Raw genomic sequence first — 17785 nt, 5'->3', positions numbered from 1 at the left:
GTAGATCAGCAGTGCTACAGAACAACTAGGCTGCAGAGAGAAGAACTTGCATGCCTCAAATAGCATTTAAATTTTAGCCTCAAAAGACCAGGATGCTCCATTTTCCCTGGTTTTAATTCTTAGCATCACAAACACACACCTGCCTTGGACTGGGTATTTCTGCTTACTACAGATGCTGGTCACATAAGCCTGGGACACTCCGCTCAGCATTTATGCTACCACTTTCCCACATTATGGTTTTAGCACCTTGCCCACCCCACTAAATACTGATGAAGCCTTGGGGAAAGAGAGTCAGCTCACCTATACAGTTGAAGTTTCAGTGCTGTGTTAGCAGAGACCAGGCAGCTATGGAAGAGATGACAGGAACAACTGCACTAACAACATGGTTAGGACTAGTTTGAGTGTTGCAACTCTGCTTAGATCAGGACTGGGCAGGCAACCTGTGTGCACAGCATTGGGTTTGGCAGCCAACAGCCTCACTGCTTGTGCCACACATAGAGGGTTGCCACAGGGGCAGCTTCCTCAGCCCCACCTACTGATGAGCAGGGGTGGCTTGGATCAGCAGGTTGAGCTGCTGGCAGGGCTGAGGCCTCCACAGAAAGTGAAACTGCACTCACTGAGAGCACAAGAGGTTGAGCAAGGAAGAATGAAGCAAGATGGCACATGTCCCAGTGATCAGCAAATAGCCAGCACTGTCCTCCAGCAGTGTAAGAAGCCCCTGGTAAGTAACTGCTCCAGATATACCAGGGATGATGAGAACAAGGCAGCTGATTTATCTATACTACAAAGTTCAGCTGCTTCACAAAGCAAACAGCCTCATTCATCTACTAAGCAGACACCAAGAGCTCCTCTGTACATTAAGCAGCTCGCATTAGCATGCCCACCTGAGACTTACCAGGAAAGGCTTCTGTCCAAGGAAGCCAAGAGCATGTCATCATACAATGCTGCTACGACTTGCAACCACTAAGAACCAGCTTGTCTGTACCAACAGAGCACTCCAACATTGCTCCTCTTGGGATAATTCAGACTGCAGAAGATACCTAGCTACTTTTGCAGTGTTGCCAGGCAGGGTGATGGAGGCAGCAAGCTCTCTTACACTGGGTGTGAGGTGTCTGGTTCTCCAAAGCAAAGCACTGAGGTTATTTACAGCAGCCCATCTGAGTAAACTAAAACCTAAAGTAAGAACCACCCCCAATTTTCAACTCAGCACTTACTAGAAACCAACTTAAGCAAGCTTCAACCGTTCACATCCCCAGGCAGTTCCTGTTAACTGCAGCACTGCAGGATCTAGCAGGAAATACTAAGGAAGGTAAGAGAGGTTACTTTGCAAACTGTCTTGCAGTGATGGAAGCAACCCAGACAAAAGGAGTTCAATAAGTTACCACCTGAGATCCCTCCTGTTACAGGCCACTTACAAACAGACATTTTGGTTGCAGAGAAGCTACAACGTTTCCTTAAATGAACACAGTGACCTTGGACTGGTTTTTGTCACAGAAAGTTTAGTGGATGTTTCAGAAAGACCATAAGCCTGCATAAGGCACCTCTCAGGGACCTCAGGAATGCCAAATGCATGCTAAAGACCAGACACAAAGGCTCCTCAAGGCTCTTTAAAATAGCTTCTTAGAAGCAGATTGCTCTAAGAGGTCTGTGACTATGCCATCTTTGGTGGGCATCGAGTCAAAAGCATCCAACCTTTGGACTCAAGCTGTCCTTTTCACTCAAACCCTCTACTTAAAATGACAGGCTCTTGCCTAATAAGCCTTCAGACCACACTCAAACGTGGCTCTGCCACTTACGACTAGTGAGTGTTCATAACAGGACAAAGAGACCCTGGCTAGGAACAGTTCACATACTGGTACTGACACATCAAGGTGTTAGCAGGAGTTAAGCCATTTGCTCTGGGTTCCAAACATCTTTGTTGCACAACAAATTCACTCCAAACATACCCCTAGCATTGTATAACACTGCCTCACAGGCAGACAAGTGCCTGTACTGCAGAGTAAACAGCACTACATGGCATAAGAAGGCTTGCTAAGTTGACAATTGGGCCCAAGAGAAGGCATGGTAAAGTGTGCACAGTCAGTAGGAAAGCTGAACAGACCAGAAAGCCAGCAACTGAAGCTCTTCCTCATAGGGTATGATGGAGCCCTAATGTAACCACCCCTCACTAAAATGACAGCTCTGCACTGAGAGATTTAGCCAGAGTCCCTTCCCATGTCCCACAGCTGCAGCACTGACCTTCCTTACACCTCTCCCCTTTGTCCTAACTTCCTGCATTTGTCTGTAGCCAACTGGTGAAGTCCTATTTTCCAGCAGCAAATTTAAACTCCATTCTGGCAAGTATTTGCAGGCCATGGTTACAAATGCAGAAGACTGACTGAATGAGCTTGGGATCCAGGTAGAAACCAGCATCTTGTTCATGCTTCGTGCCACAAGACAAGACTGGCACATGCTCAGATGACAGCTCAGCTGGCAGCCTAACCACTTGCCTGTGGCTCTGAAGTTAACAATACATACAGATGGATTACAGACATCGCTTGTTTTTAATGCACAAGTTGTGGGCAAGCTGTAGTGGGGACGTTGCTGGTGATCAGATGTGTCAAGCTCAGCTTTGAACCATAGATCAGCACTCCAAATAGATTCTTTTGGTGGAAATAACCAAGCAGCTGTGGTTTGGCAGTTAGGTCTGAGCTGAGATAGCACCTGTACAGTGTTATGGGAGCAGGAAGACTGACCCTGTAAGAACAGGGATGTGACAGCAGGGGCACAAACCAATGCAGCAACTGCAGAGAGCCTGGAAGCAACCAGTGAGTTGGTACGGTTACTACATCCTTATGTACAGCCCTGTTCTCAAAGTGCTTTGCACACCATCAGCACAGCCATTCTGGAGTGCAAGCTGTTTACAGCTGATTGCAGTGATTTGAGCAGCTTATGGAAGGCTATAGCACTCCAGCTACAACATGTTCCACCAGTACAGCAAGTTCTCTGCATGCTTCAGCGTGCAGATACCTACTTGGAGAACACAGCAGCACCAGATCAAGTATCTTCCAGACCAGGCAAGACATCCCTCCCACACACAGGGTTCTCATCACACTGGTCACATTTGGCCAAGTCATTTTTTTAACTCCTGGAAGCACTTCCAGCCTAAGCCTTTCAGCCAAGTGATGCTTTTCCTCATTGCTTGGGGCAAGAATCTATTTTCTGGGGATAGAGTTTGCGTGTATGAAATTAAAACTGTTTGATATAACTATGGAAGGATGCTCCCAGGTTGCTTCAGTAGTCTTTGCCTTCAGAAAAAGGCACTTGTGTCTCACAACAGCTCCTCCAAGGAGGAAAAAAACCCCTAGTCTAGTGTAGATGTGCCAGCTGCAGAGGTCACCTGCAAGAGGCACAGTCTTTTCAGTTTTAAATGTGCTCAAGAGATGGCTTTATGATTTGCTTGTACACTAAGCACTAAGGGAAATCACACAGGTATCAAGAAGAAGGGTGACAAGCCTCTTTTCTTTCACCTTGCCCAGAGGTTCACCTTTCTTACGTCTTTGTACCTGTCCAACCACCTTCAATTCATTTTTCCTGGTGTTATTGAGACTCTGCATATAACCAAGCTTCCAGAGGAAGCCTCACATCTGTAAACAGAAAACCCCAGTTCTAGAAACAAGCTGCACTTGAAAGACTAGTTCATGGGACTGAAGTACCCACAACGCTGCCTAACAGGACTTGCCTTACAACTTCCCTGTCCTTTAGCACTCAACTCCATGCTGCTTTTCTACTGCCAAACGTTCTTAAACAACAGCCTAGTTCTTCAATTCTTCTATAACCACGGATTATACTGGTTCAGATACCATATACCCTTTGATAAGGGCTTTCAGAGAACAGGGCTGTCATTTTATCTGTACAAGGAGCTTCTCAACTCTAAGACAGCCAAGTGCTAACGCAGCCAGCATGGAATGTCCCACATGAGCTTACCCTCAGGACCTGTAGGTTAGAACGCTACTCAGGAAGAAGTCCCTGGGCTCTTAATCCAGCCTAAAACACTTGAGGAAGAAGCTAGCATTTAAGTCTGCCTTTGAACTGTGCCTTAAAATGTAGTTATCAAAAGATGGTCCAAGCAGCGTCAGGAAAATGAACATGAATGACAAAGCTACCTGCCCTGTCAAAGTCAAAACTACAGCACTGGTCTGCTTTAGCTTCCCATTCAAACATACTTCAGTCACTGTGATTATGTTGGTCAGCTACTCGAAAACTTCTGTCTGAAACTCACCTGGAAGCAGGAAGAAGCAGGGGAAGCAGGACAGGCTACCCCCTCACTGCAGTTACTGGCTGCACCGGAGGATGATCATCAGGTCAGGTCTTGTTCAAGTGTAATGAAAACCAGTCTGTTAGCTACCATGTTCTCTTCCTCCAGCCCTTCCCTGCTATACCAATGCAGTTATCACTGCAATCACACTGAAGATGGGTTTAGGGAACCAATCCAGGATGATGTTCCCAAAGCTGTTTCACTGCCCTGTGCTGCAGACATTTGCTCCAGCTCACAAGAGGAGCAGAAGCAAGCAGCAATTACTTTGACAGTCACTCCCCTCCAAAAGCCATTCAACAGGAGGAGCACTAAGCTGCTCCACATCAGTGTCTGTAAAATCAAGCCAGCACCTGACCAAATTACCAGGCCTGCCTAATGTTTTTCCCTCCTTCCCTCGAGCACTGAAGCCAAACATCCCAAGATAGGCTGCATTTAGAAAGGCATTTCCTCCACAATTAAGCCACCATAAATTTTAAATAGTAGATGCTTATGTTCAGAACTATTTGCATTAGAGAAGCCCACATAATCCATCACGAGCCACCCGCTTGCATTAGAATTCCTTGCTTTTAGTTATTTCCCCGCTTAGTAATTTGCAGCCTACACAGCCCAGTGTCAATCCTCATGTCCACTGAAGTATCTTGATTCATTAGTTTTGTCTGACAATCAGTAGGTGGAAAAGGGAGCAGTGGGTGGAAAGAATGAAGCTTTGATGTTTCTGCTTCTATCCAAAGTTTCCATTCCTGTATCAAAAGTGCTTTTTTGCCCGACAATATAAGCCATCAGGACAAAGGTTTTAGTACCAAAATGCTGCTTCCACCCCTTTAAGGAGGTACTGCATTACTGTGGTTTAATGCTAGCAGCAGCTGGATTAAAACCAATCCATGTTCAAATTCCCAGCAGTCACCTGCCAAAACTCCCATCTCCTTCCTAGGTGACAACAGGGCAGAGCAAAGACACTTGTGGAGCTGTATCTTGTGCTATGCTCTGCCAGGTCACAGGTCAGCCTCCTGTTTCAGCCATCCTTGGCCTGGAAGCGAAGTTTCAGGAAGTATATCTCATATGCTATGTTTGAAGGAATGGGGAAAGTAACATGACTGGGCTTGTTATAGGCTTGAGTAGACCTGTGGTATCCCAATTGCTGGAAGTGCTAGTTCAGAAGTCCTAGGTTTTTCCTGGATAGCTGCTGTGCTGCTTTCAGTGGGCAGAGTAAGGCAATGCACACCACCTCCACAAACGCAGATCCCATCAGGAGTTGGATGAAGTCACCTAGTACACCCCAAGTACTAATACTTGAGAGTATTACTAATACTAATGCATGAGAACAGGAATTGAGCCCTTACAGTATTAAAGTCACAGATTTGGGTATTATAGACCTGAAAAGCAGCATTTTCTCAAACAGATGGCTTGAAAACATAAGGTACACAGCAGACTGTGAGGATTCCAATCCCTGCTCCTAAAAGTAATACAGTAGACAGTCAGGAGACTTGTAAAATCCAGCAGGATTCCTTCTGAGGAAAACCACAGCAGTTCAAGCTCTTTTAACATTAAGATTAGAGCCACCTCCTTCCTCTTTCCAGAGATGTCACAAGTACTGGTAACAGTAAAGCTGAAAAGCCCCAGCAGAGCAGCTGCCAAGCGCCAAATTACTCAGCCTTTTGCCCTCAAATAGGTTTACTGTGTCTGAAGCTTCAGTACATTTATCTACATCAAATACATCTCTGCCAGAGGGGAAATTTTGCTAGTGTCTGGTACCACTCATCAGCGCTATGGAAAAAGCCTAGTTGAAACCTGGGCTGAGTACTAGTAACAGATAAGCCTTGGTCCATTGCAACAGCATCTCTCTGCTCAAGCAGAGCACTGGACTCAAAGCACCACAAACAGAACACTGCTCACTGCAAACAAGGGCAGAGCAGTACACCCAGTCACAGCAAAATCAGGGCCCTCTGGTGCAGAACTGAGGCGGCATTCCATCCCTGCTTCATTGCCACTCAGCGTAGGAAGCTCCAGTACATCATTTTCCTTGGATTTGGATAGATTTCACCCATTTGATGGGCATCAATGCCACTGTCAGCCTGCACATAAGGCAGGAGAAATGCTTTTTGTGAGAGCAGGTCACTGAAAGCATTGTTATACACATATTGCTGCATCACAGGGAGAGAAGGTGAACAACAGGACCACAGAGGACACCCCACAGACTCCCTGCTATTGAGGGGGAAACCTAAGGCCCAGCACCCTTAATACCAGCAGGATGGTATTCAGTTCCTCACAGAAAGCCACTTTATCCCTGATATTTAAGGAAGCAAAGATTAGCTTTCCTTTCTCCTCCAGTTTTACTATTTATTTACATTTGCATCCTCAGCAGCTCAGCTGGCATCCTCCTCCTCACATTCAACATAATGCTCTACTTCGAGTTCATCCCTCTCACCCTCCCTTTTACTGTCTGCATTTAGTCACAGCAATCCTGCCAGTCAGTAGGATGAATGTAGGAAGACTCCCATCCGGCCATGCAAGCTTGCTGCTATTTTTCAGGGAGGAAATAAGCCCCTCAGTCATGAACTAATGAGTTTCCTGACTGAGTCTTTTCCACCTGATCAGATACTATGACAATCAAATCATGAGACATAGAAAATTCATTCTGTAACCCTGAGGCTTAATGCTACTCATGATCTGTGCATAGCTAGCATGTCTTTCCACATATGACCAGTGCTGGAGCATAACCCAACCCATACAGAGCTTGAAGCAGAGAAAAAGAGCAGAGGAGGATGCAGTATTAACAAGCACAACTTCTCCCCAAGCTCTTTCCTTCCACCAGCTCATAAACTGCAGCCTGCCCCAGCCTGTACAGTAAGTTCCCCTCCACCCTTTCACCACCAGGTCAAGAGAGAACATTATCTGTGCTCCTTTGACCTGTCATGATAGTCTCATCCCTCTTTATAGAGGGGTTGACATCAAGCAGTCAAACTAAGTTCCACAGATATAAGCTCTGCAGTTTAGCAATTGGCTTATTTATTGTCTTAGTAAGCATCATGTAGTAAGCCTGGAAGGCAGAGAGCATGCTAAAGGCTTGGGCAGCAGTGCCTAGGAAGCAAAACATCTTCCAAAGATACATTTAACTGATCTTATACTTTGCAATTCAGGACCTCCCGAGGTCCTTTCCAGCCTGGCTGTGCAGAAGATCAGTCTTGCTGGCTATCAACCACTAAAGCAGCCTGCCCATTTCCAGCAACTCCTCTGATAATATCAGAGCAAGATGCCTATACAAACTTACTTCATCGAATCAGACTAATTCAGGCTGGAAAGGACCTCAGGAGGTCTCTAGACCCATCTCTCCCTCAAAGCAGGGTCACATTAGGTTACAGCTTTATCCTGTTCAACCTCATAAAACTACAAAAAAAAGACTGTACAACATCTGGACAAACCTGTTCCAATGCTTGACAAGCCCCATGGTGACAAAGCTTCTCCTTGTACTTAAGATTAAGCATCTTCCTCCCTGTTCAAGTCATTCCAGTTTTAGGTTGAATTTAGTGTTAAACCTCAGGTCAAATAAACCCTAAAGAAGTGAACATAGTTCAGCCTCTTGTACCAGCTGTTATTGCCCCCTTAGTGACAGCATATTAAGCACTAAGCACAGATTTAGCCCACACGTCTCTTTGTCTTACCTTGCCACATGGTAAAACTCAGCATTCCTCCACAAAGTTTACCCACATCTCTTCATTAAAGGCTTCTTAAACATTGGAAAAGAAAGCTCACGTTACATCCTTGTGTATAAAGACCCAGTAGATCTTTCATAGTTTCAAGTACAGAGTCAGATCTTTCCTGTCCCGAGGGCTGTGGAGACTGAGGTGTCACCTCTGAAGACAAAAACCTCACAAGAGGAGACAGCTGAGTCAGAGGAAGTGATTTTTTTTCATACTGTTGAGGAAACCAATCTGTTCCTTTAAGCAAAAGGATGGGTTTAGAAGTCAACCCGTACACAAGCATCACGCAATCATGACAGGGTCTTTAAATCAAGTTTAGGCTTCCTAACCCAAAAACTTGTCAGGTTCTTACTCTTCAATGCCTTCACGCTTACCTGCCTGTAAGCAAAGAGGGGGCCATAGGAGGCTTTAAGTCTGGTGGGTTCAGTAGGATTAGGCAGGCAAGAAAACAGCCACTTCCAAAGAAAAGCCTTTTGCAATTCATCTCCAAAAGCACCTGGTTTCTACCATTTCCCAGGAGGTATTTCCCGCAGCCCCTACTCTCAGTGAGATCTGGGACCCATAACTGCATATCGGATAGTTCTTCTAACATGCTAAATGAAGCCAGCAACATATTTTTTCTTCCATGCCCTGACCCCTACCCAAGCCAGCCATGGAATTCTTCATTCCCCAGAGTGACCTGCTACATGAGCAATGCTGTAAGCTCAGCCTTATCCACCGGTTGTCCTCCCTATGAGGACAGGCATCCCCCTTGCAAACAACCCTCCCAGAGCAAGTAGCTGGGCCCCATCACCCCTTTACAAGTACTGCACCTTACAGGAACAGGGCTCATCTTTTTAAGTGAGAGATGAAAGCCAGAAGCTGCATGTTCATGAGCCTCATGCTCAGTACAAGTCTTTGAAGGCAGGAAGGGTAGGGAGGGCAGGGTGGACCTTGAGCAAATCAGCTCCATCTATACCTCCCACCTAAAAACAACAGCCACTGGTGTTCCCAGGCAAAGAGGGAGCTGTATGTTAGCTTAGAGCAAGCAGGGTTCAGGAGCTTCCAACCCTCAGATTGGTTTCAAAGGAACACAGTTACCTTCAAGATAAAACCAACAGTTTTATTATCAAAGTTAACAAGGTACTTGGCTTTGAAATACAATTTCTTCCCCTGCATCAAAGAGCTGGTAATTTTAGTCTTGTAGCAAAATAGTGGAAGAAATGAAAGCAGCATCTGCTTTGACAAGATGAATGCAAGATAAAAGGTGTCTGTGACAGAAAGCTGGCAGCAGCCTTATATTTTCTATTCAAGCTTGATCTGGGAACAACAACCCTTAGAACAGAATAAAAGCTGTGGAAAAACCCTTTCCAAATCCAGCAACATAGCCAGAAGATGCAAGTTCTCTTCTCCAATTGCTACAACAGCCCATTGAGACGAGGAGTCCAGACAAATCCAGACTTGCTATCCCAGTGTAATCAAGCACCTTGGCTTGCTCAAGTCATGACATCCTCCTTCGGTTTCCAATTCCCTCTTTCTTCCCCTCCAAGTCTTCAGAAGGAAAACAGTTTCTCAGGGATCCCTTAGCAGAAAGGAAGCAGTCACACCATGGCAAAGACCTCCAGAACATTTGGGTACAAATGGCTTGCAACCCAGGCAGCAGAGAAAGGAAAACAGCACTGGCATTCCTTGTCTGCCTGGTACACTCTGTTCTTTGCAGAGGGAGCTCGGGATCACCACGAGTTTCTTATACAACACATTTCTAGACATGCTCAAGTCTAGCCCTGTCACCAAGGCACAGTTCATCACAAGTGTATCAAGGGTTGGTCAGCAGTGCCCTGATGTGGATTTACTGGCACTGCACACACTAGGGCAAGAGATGGTAGCTTTCACAACATGGAATCCATTAGGAAGAGCAGCCACGCTGTAGTGTACAATGGGCTTCCACTGGAAACAAACAGACAACTGGTGTTCTGCAATGCCACCTGCACCATCTAAACAGGCAGGATGTAAAAGCACCTTGCTCTTGCTCACCTTGCTCCCAGTACCTGGGAAAGTCCCTCTATCTTATCTATGCAGACTCATTAAATGTCTCTCCCAAGGGCCAGCTAGATCTGCCATCCTGAGGTTTTGGGTAGGAAAGGGCTGTTCTCTGCTCTTTCTCCATGTTTTTTAGAGGCATCAAGCTTCATCTGCCGGAGCTTGGGGCAAGCATCTGGAGAGTACAAGACAGCTAGCACTGAAGTACAAGGTACAAGCAGCTCACAAGAACCAGCTATGAAACATGGATCTGGTACAAGACTTGCAGAATCTAAATGCTGTGTTGATTACATGCAGACATTTATTGTTCTACTTCAGCCTGGAATTCAGTATAGATCCTCATCCGTCCACTCATTAGCAGTAAATACGAAAAGCTGCTTCCATCTAACCCTTAAATGATTTGATAATACCAGAGAGAAGCCATCACAGTGTACTCTGCCTGACCCAACCCATTGCCAGTCTCTAGAAAGATGCTGCTCACCCCATTTCTGAGGCAGCTGCCAGAAGCTCTAACTCAGACATTAGTTATATGAGCAAAAACCCAACGAAAGAGCCAGATAAACACACAACAGACTAGTGCTGAGACATTCATCAACACTGAAACCACACCATCAGTCTGCTTAGGAAGGTAAGCCCACCAGAGGCAAGAATATACACAAGGAGCCACCTCAGAGCCAGCTCTCAAAGTGCTGAAGAGGATATTCCTGGCAGGCAGATTACACAAGAGCCAACTCCCAGTGTCAGCTTTACTGGAACACGCACAGCACCTCCTCAGAGCACAGCCCTCTGGGATGGTGCCTCACTACACTTCTGACTTGTCATTACCCAGAAAAGGTTTAATGGTATGGTTGGACTCTGTGTTTAAAGCCGAATGACCTTGGACATACCATAATTAGGAAGAGGCATTGTACATCTCAGTGAAGCCTACAGCTGGGTGCAGGCACTGCATGATGCAACGCTTTGCTTTCACCATTACCTGAAAGGGTCCTTGGAAATGGCAGTGGTGGTTTGAGATAGGCAGAGTGACCACAGCATCAGCTGGGTTCTTACATCATCCACCAAAAGGCTTCACATAACATTGGTTTTCAAAAGCCTTCCTAGCCTGACTGCTTCAAGCTTTATCCCTATTAAAGCACAACCAGACACATCAGATCTGAAAGCGCAGAGTGCGCCCAAATGAAACGGATTAAAGCACATGACACAAACCGTGGCTGCAGGAATACACATGCTGCCTTCAGGACATCTGTACTGTCAGGTGGCCAAATATCCAAGAGCAACTTTTTCCTGGAAATAACAGTTGTGGTAATACAGAACAAGAGGTTTTTTGCCAAAAATCATGACCAAGACTTGCACCTACAGCCCTGTTCACAGCTGCTTCACTACTGCTTGGTGTCCAGAGCGGCTGGTTCAAGTCGCAAGGAGTGGAATTTGTCCCTTAGTCTTACTGGGACACACTCAAACACATTCCTAAACCCCAGTTTCACTAGCTTAAGCTTTGTAAATTAAGTAATACTTTAAGTGGCTTCCTCATCATCTCCTGCGTACCAAAATTAAGCTGCACCTCAATCGTTTAATCTGAGCAAGGAAGCAAATGTGTATGATTAGGTCCAACATTACTTTACATAATGGTAGTACCTCTTCATTAGAAATGAGTATGAAGTAACAGTTCACATCAGTTGCTTCAGCACAGGCAACTGGAACAACTAGTTAGGAGAGTCATGCTTTGAACAATATATTGCTGAAGAGACAGGATATATGGGCTCAATAAACTGCATTTTGGTTGTGAACAGCTTGAAGCATCACCTCTTCAGACAGCATCTGAAAGCACAGAAACTCTTACTCTGAGCCACTTTGGCCTGATGATCCAGACTCACAACATCAAGTCTTGTACGGAGCAGCCCATCTTTACACCCAGCAACAAGAATGTGTCTCCCAAATCATCTACTTGCAAAAAGCCTCCTAGCTCACCATTTACAGTTACATCAACAGCCTCAATGCTGGAACATGGAAAGACTGCAATCAGAATATCCATGACAACTTCACCATCAGTTTGAGGAAGGATGCTAGAAGGAAAGTTTGCGTAAAGGAAATGGAATCTCCTCCCTTACATATCAAACATCTATCCTGATTTCAAGGCAGAGCACCGTACCAAAGATCTCAGTTCAAATTTGCGTAGGCACACTTGGCTTTCTAGGCAGTTTAGTCTGACAGCAGACCAATACTGGACCTCTTGGAAAGAGCAGTAAAAGCATTTAAACATTCTTTACGTGAAAAGATACTGCTTAATTTCAGATATCAAAGTCACACCTAAAGCCTTGCTGCTCCTATTGTTCAGGCTTCAACAGTAAGTTTTCAAAAAGACCTCAAAAGTGAAGTAACTGAATGCAATTTGCAGCTCTACACCAGACTTCCCCCTGCTCCCCATAACTCAGAAACAGATTGATGCTGCATACCCAGAGTGCACAGCCACATAGTGCAGGAATCCAGCGAGTCTTGCAGAGCTGACTGATACAAAGGTTTTTATTAGAGTCTGCTGCAGAGAGAGTGGCTACTACACCATTGTGTTCATCAGGAAGGCTCCCCAACACCCCAAACAGCTTTGAAAAGGTCTTCCATTTAAATTAGGAAGAAGCACCATCTCCTACAGGGAAGCAGAGACAACCACTGCTCCATGTCTATTTTTGGATGACAGGGAATGCTAAAACAGTTTGTATTCCTTCTATTTTCACCTTTCAAATACCCTGACACCACCACAGAAGCCTGAGTAAGCAGAGTTTGAAGAACATACATGTTCATCATCCCTCCCTTCCCTCCCTAGGGCTTCTCAGCAGACTAAACTGTGGGTTTCCTTTCTAAAACAGCAAAGTTCCAGTACCTGTAATTAAGCCAAGAGCTTTCTGCTGTGACTATTCCAGACATTACCATCTGAGTCTTTTCCATTCAGGTTACCCATCCAAAAACCTCTCCAACATGAGACAAGAAATAGTGCAACAGTGAGTGATGGGACAAGCTTGGTAGATACAAGCCAGCCTGAGCTGTCTTATCTAGGCATTAAACAGCTGCCAGTACTTTTACAGTTCAAAGGCAAGACAAAAGCTGTACAGTCAACCTACCCTCCCAACATACCGCAGTAGTCATCACAGGTCCTCGTAAGTCAACATGCCTTCTAAATAAGTGTTTAATATCAACATTTGTACAGTCACTTAATTCCTGGTGAACCAAGTATTTGATGTGGGCCACAGAAAGCTCCCATGACATCAATGGAAAGTTTCCAATTAGGACACCAAATCTGAAACACATTAATAGAACTTAAGGAAGAGAGAAAAGGGAAGAAACCTTGTAGAAAGATCTGTTCTTAATAAAGACACAGGAACAAGCACAGAAGATAAGCTGCCTTGCTTCTTCAGAGTTCAGTGAGCAAGAATTAGATCTTAGCACAGTTCTGTTAGCTGCTCCCTTCTATCTAAGCTTGTCTTTTCTAAGGCTTGTCAGTCTCAGCCAAACTATGTTCAACTCTCTCAACTGCTATTGAAGTCCTCACGCCTCCTTTTGAGGAGGCAGGATGGCTTTGCTAGGATTCGCTGTTCACAGGCATCAACTGGAAAGTAATGAGGCCAATGCCACCCACCATCCAGTGCACCACAACCTCCCAAACATGGAATGGATGTAAACTGTCTGAATGTCTAATGCCTGGAATATCAAACAAAGCCGCCACATCCAACAGTACTTTCCTCCCTTAAAAACCTCACACCGGAAAAAACTTACCTTGCAGTTCTGTATCTATAGTCAATTCATTACAGTACTACCAATACTCAACGAAAGCGTAAGCTGAAGTCAGCCTGCACACCCATCCCCTACATAATCCCAGTGGTTTAGTGACAGCACAGAATCCCAGGCTGGTTTGTGTTGGAAGGGACCTTAAACCTCATCCAGTTCCAACCCCCGCCATAGACAGGGACCCCTTCCATTAGAGCAGCTTGCTCCAAGCCCCTGTGTCCAACCTGGCCTTGAGCACTGCCAGGGATGGGGCAGCCACAGCTTCTCTGGGCACCCTGTGCTAGCGCCTCAGCACCCTCACAGGGAAGAGCTTCTGCCTAATACCACACTAGGACCTGAAGAAGCTGGCTACAGAGACATTCATGTAGTATTAATTGGCATGTATTAATTGTACTGTCCACCTTTATCTGACTTGCAAGCAGAAAGGGCTACCCTCAGCAACATACAGTGCCACTTCTTTGACTGCTGCCTGCCTGCCACCTCCTGGACCATCTCCTTTGTCCACTCAGGCCTGCTACCTATCCAGCACCACAATCCTGGGACAGACAATTTCCATGACAAGCTGGTTTTGTAGGCATCTTAGACATGCCAAAACATGAGTACATTGAGCACTACACTAGCACAAAAGCCATCCCAACAGTAAAAACACTGATGAGCTTTCTGCTCTAGTGTTTTGCGCCTTGGAATTGAGATTCCCATGAGGCCAAGTGTTCTTTCAAGAATGATCTAAACTGGCATTTTTTGGCACATGTGAAGACATCCTATTCCAAATACCATAAAAGAACATGCCTCCAAATGAGTACTGGTTATAATACCCCATCCTTCCTCTTCATCTGAATAGCCATAAGCTTGAAAACCATTCTTGGGTACCAAACACAGAGGGATTTGTCATCAGTCTTAATATATGGTAACCCTACATCAAGGAACAAAGACTAAAGGCACATGACCAGTCACAGCCAAATTCCTTTTTGGAGAGGACGTGTCCTCATAGGAAAAACATACCGCCACAAACATATGCAAGTAGACACAGCAGCAAAGGTTCTCCTCTTCCAAAGCCAATAAGCCCAGTAAAGCAGCAGATTCACTGAAGTTCCTTGTAGGCAAACGTCTGGATGTATCTGCCATCCTGGAGTGTCACCGCATACTCGGCAAGGCTCCCCTAGTTACACAGCACACTGCTCTGGCTATGGAGCAAGCAGGACGGTGGTTGCACAACCCCAGCCTGCCTGCAGATGCGAGCTATTGCTCCTTCCAGGCTCTCTCCAGTCAGGTGTCCCCTCCCACTTAAAGTGTTGACACAAAGCTGTGCCTCTTGCCAATCCAGTTCAGTGTCCACACACCAGCTTTATCTGATTACTCAGATAAAGCCTCGGGATTTAATGTTACTCATGCCAAAAGAGCAGATTTGGGCTTGTGTGGGCACGTTATGACCTCAACAATCTCACTGGAAGGGAACATCTTGCAGCCACTTGGCATGTCTCATACCCACAGGATCAGAGGCATATGAGGAACACCAATACCTCATTAAACCAGGAAAGATTCAGCTGGGGAACATGTAGAATGGACCTTCCAGGAAACCTCCTAGTTCCTTCAAATGCTGCTTCTTGCTAACAGCAAGTTAAGGTACACTATTCAGCAGCTTGCTGGTCCTTGAGTAGATCATCTCAAAGTCCATTAACTAAGGCAGACATCAAGAACACACTACAGGATCCACATTCTAAAATGAACCTCAGCCACTGAAATGGATCCACATCAACAAGCATAAAATACACACTTTGCCCTTTCTTTTCCCCATCCCAACATAGAGCAAATCAAACCAACAGCTTGCAAAGCCAATTACCATGCTGGTCTGCCTTCACTCCCTGGGTTTTCACCATTACCCAAGCTCACAACCACTTCACAGCAGATTAGCTGCTCCGTTTTCAACTCCTCCACAGCAGCTGCGCGTTGGCAAGACAGTGTGCCACATACCTAACCTTAGAGCAATATCCTGCTGGAATCAGCGCCATGTGTGCAGCCCTTCTGCCCTTTTCCTCTTAGGCTGCTAACTAAGTTATGCGAGCAAGATCTTAGAGGTGCCTGAATCAGTACCAGAATCAAATCTGACACTGAAACCGCTTGCAACTGCTTGTCTGATCCTTGTTGCAGGAGGAGCACACAGCACTCCAGAAAAGCTCTGAGGTAGTAGGAGGAAAGCAATGGCTTGGCTCACAAAAAAAACCAAGAACTGTTCATTCTATTGATTCACTCCCACCCCAGCTCTACTTTGTTCCAGCTGGAAGTGCACAACATGCCACATGGAAAACCCCGGCACATCAATAGTGAAACATCAGGCAAGGAAGCCAAGTGTTCAAGCCAGTAGTGCAGAAGCTCAGCAGCAAGCTGCAGGGTAGCACCACAGCCCAGCCTGCAGCAGCTTGTACCCACCACATAACCCCAGAATACAAAGTCCAAGCAACTATTTCCTGCCCATAGGAGTCAAGCCAGGTACTTTCTGCATTTACACAGGCTGCAAATCTCTTCAGCAGAAGCATCAATAGGTTTCTTCTGCAGCCGTTCAACAGTTCATAGGAACTAGGACACAAACACTCCCAGTTCAGCTTACTCCTTAGCAGTTGGTCCAAAGAGGTTTAGGTATTTCCTTACACAGGCACCACTTGATGCTTTAAGTCCCAGATATACCAGTGCCCTGAAATTAGCATGGGACCAAGCAATCCTTCCTTCATTGTCCATATTCAATAACATGATCAGTTTTGCCTTTAAATAGCATGGGAGGACTGTCTATCAGAGACAGGCCCCATGTGGAACTGCTGGCAACATAGAACCAACCCTATCCATTCCACATCACCAGTGTCCCAATTCCTCCACAGTACAGACCAAAGACTACTGCTTGGATGTATTTCAAGGACCATTCTTCTCTTCCCACTGTGAAGCAATGCTTCTTTCCTTGCAGCACAGCTCACTAAGCTGTACCACAACAGACCCAGGGATCCTGAAGCACCGTATCACTCTGAACTGCAATTTGGCAAACTCCACGACTTCCTTCAGGCCTCCAAACACTGCACTTGGAATCCAGGCATTTTTCACATCTCCACTTAACAGAGTTTAACTTTCAAAAGGCCATTCAAACCAGAATGTATCCACAGTGAAGTTCTCTAAAGTTTAGACTAAGAATCTCTAAGCATCTGAGACCAGTGCAGCCTCCTCACATAGCGAGCAGCTTGGCCTTAACCCTTGCTTGCTTTTCTTGGCTGTTTACCATTTGTGGCTCACAGTCTTTAGAACTAAGCTGTTTCTGCAGTTTTTGTGCAACCGAGTGCCTTTGTACATTTATGGTGTCAAGGCCCCATCTGGGATCTCCTCAGGACAGATTCCTGACTTGATAACATACCAGCTATCCAAAGAAAGCAGTTTGAAGCTAACATCTACACAGCTGCTCTGACTTACAAGCCTCATCAAATTCCCCTCCCAGGCTAAAAGCAAAAGCCCAGGCTTGGTAACTCCATGCAGACATTACCACCTTCTGCCACAGAGCTCTTGACTCAAGAGTTGTTGCTCTGACTTTGAAATCAAGCAGATGGTGGTGGGGTTGAGTTTGGTTCTGTTGCTTCTCCCCCCCCTCCCCAGTCTTTATGGTTTTGATGAGCCACAGGGTACAACCCCTTAAATAAACCCTGGTATTAGCATCCCCCCCTGCCAAAGGTGATCAGACCAGAAAAGCATTGGCTTTATTTTCTCCTTTAAAAACCCTAAAGCAAAATGTGGAGTGACTGAAGCAAGGCCACACATCAAGTCAGATATATAGGAAGGATTAGCCCACAGCTGTCCTTGGCTTGCAGCCCTACACTCATCCCTCTAAACCACATTCCCTGGGGCACACACAATACTGTCAGCTTGCCACAAGCACCAGCTGGCCTGGAAAGCTCTGGAGCTTAAGTCATTCCCAAGCATGACATGTGACAAAGAACTGTCCCCAGCAGTCATGAGACAGCAC

This window comes from Neopsephotus bourkii, unplaced genomic scaffold (assembly GCF_033783945.1).
Source record: "Neopsephotus bourkii isolate Nb327-2 ecotype Australia unplaced genomic scaffold, CSIRO-AGI_Nbou_v1 NB_333, whole genome shotgun sequence".
In the NCBI taxonomy this organism is placed as follows: domain Eukaryota; kingdom Metazoa; phylum Chordata; class Aves; order Psittaciformes; family Psittacidae; genus Neopsephotus; species Neopsephotus bourkii.
This window is presented reverse-complemented; position numbering follows the sequence as displayed.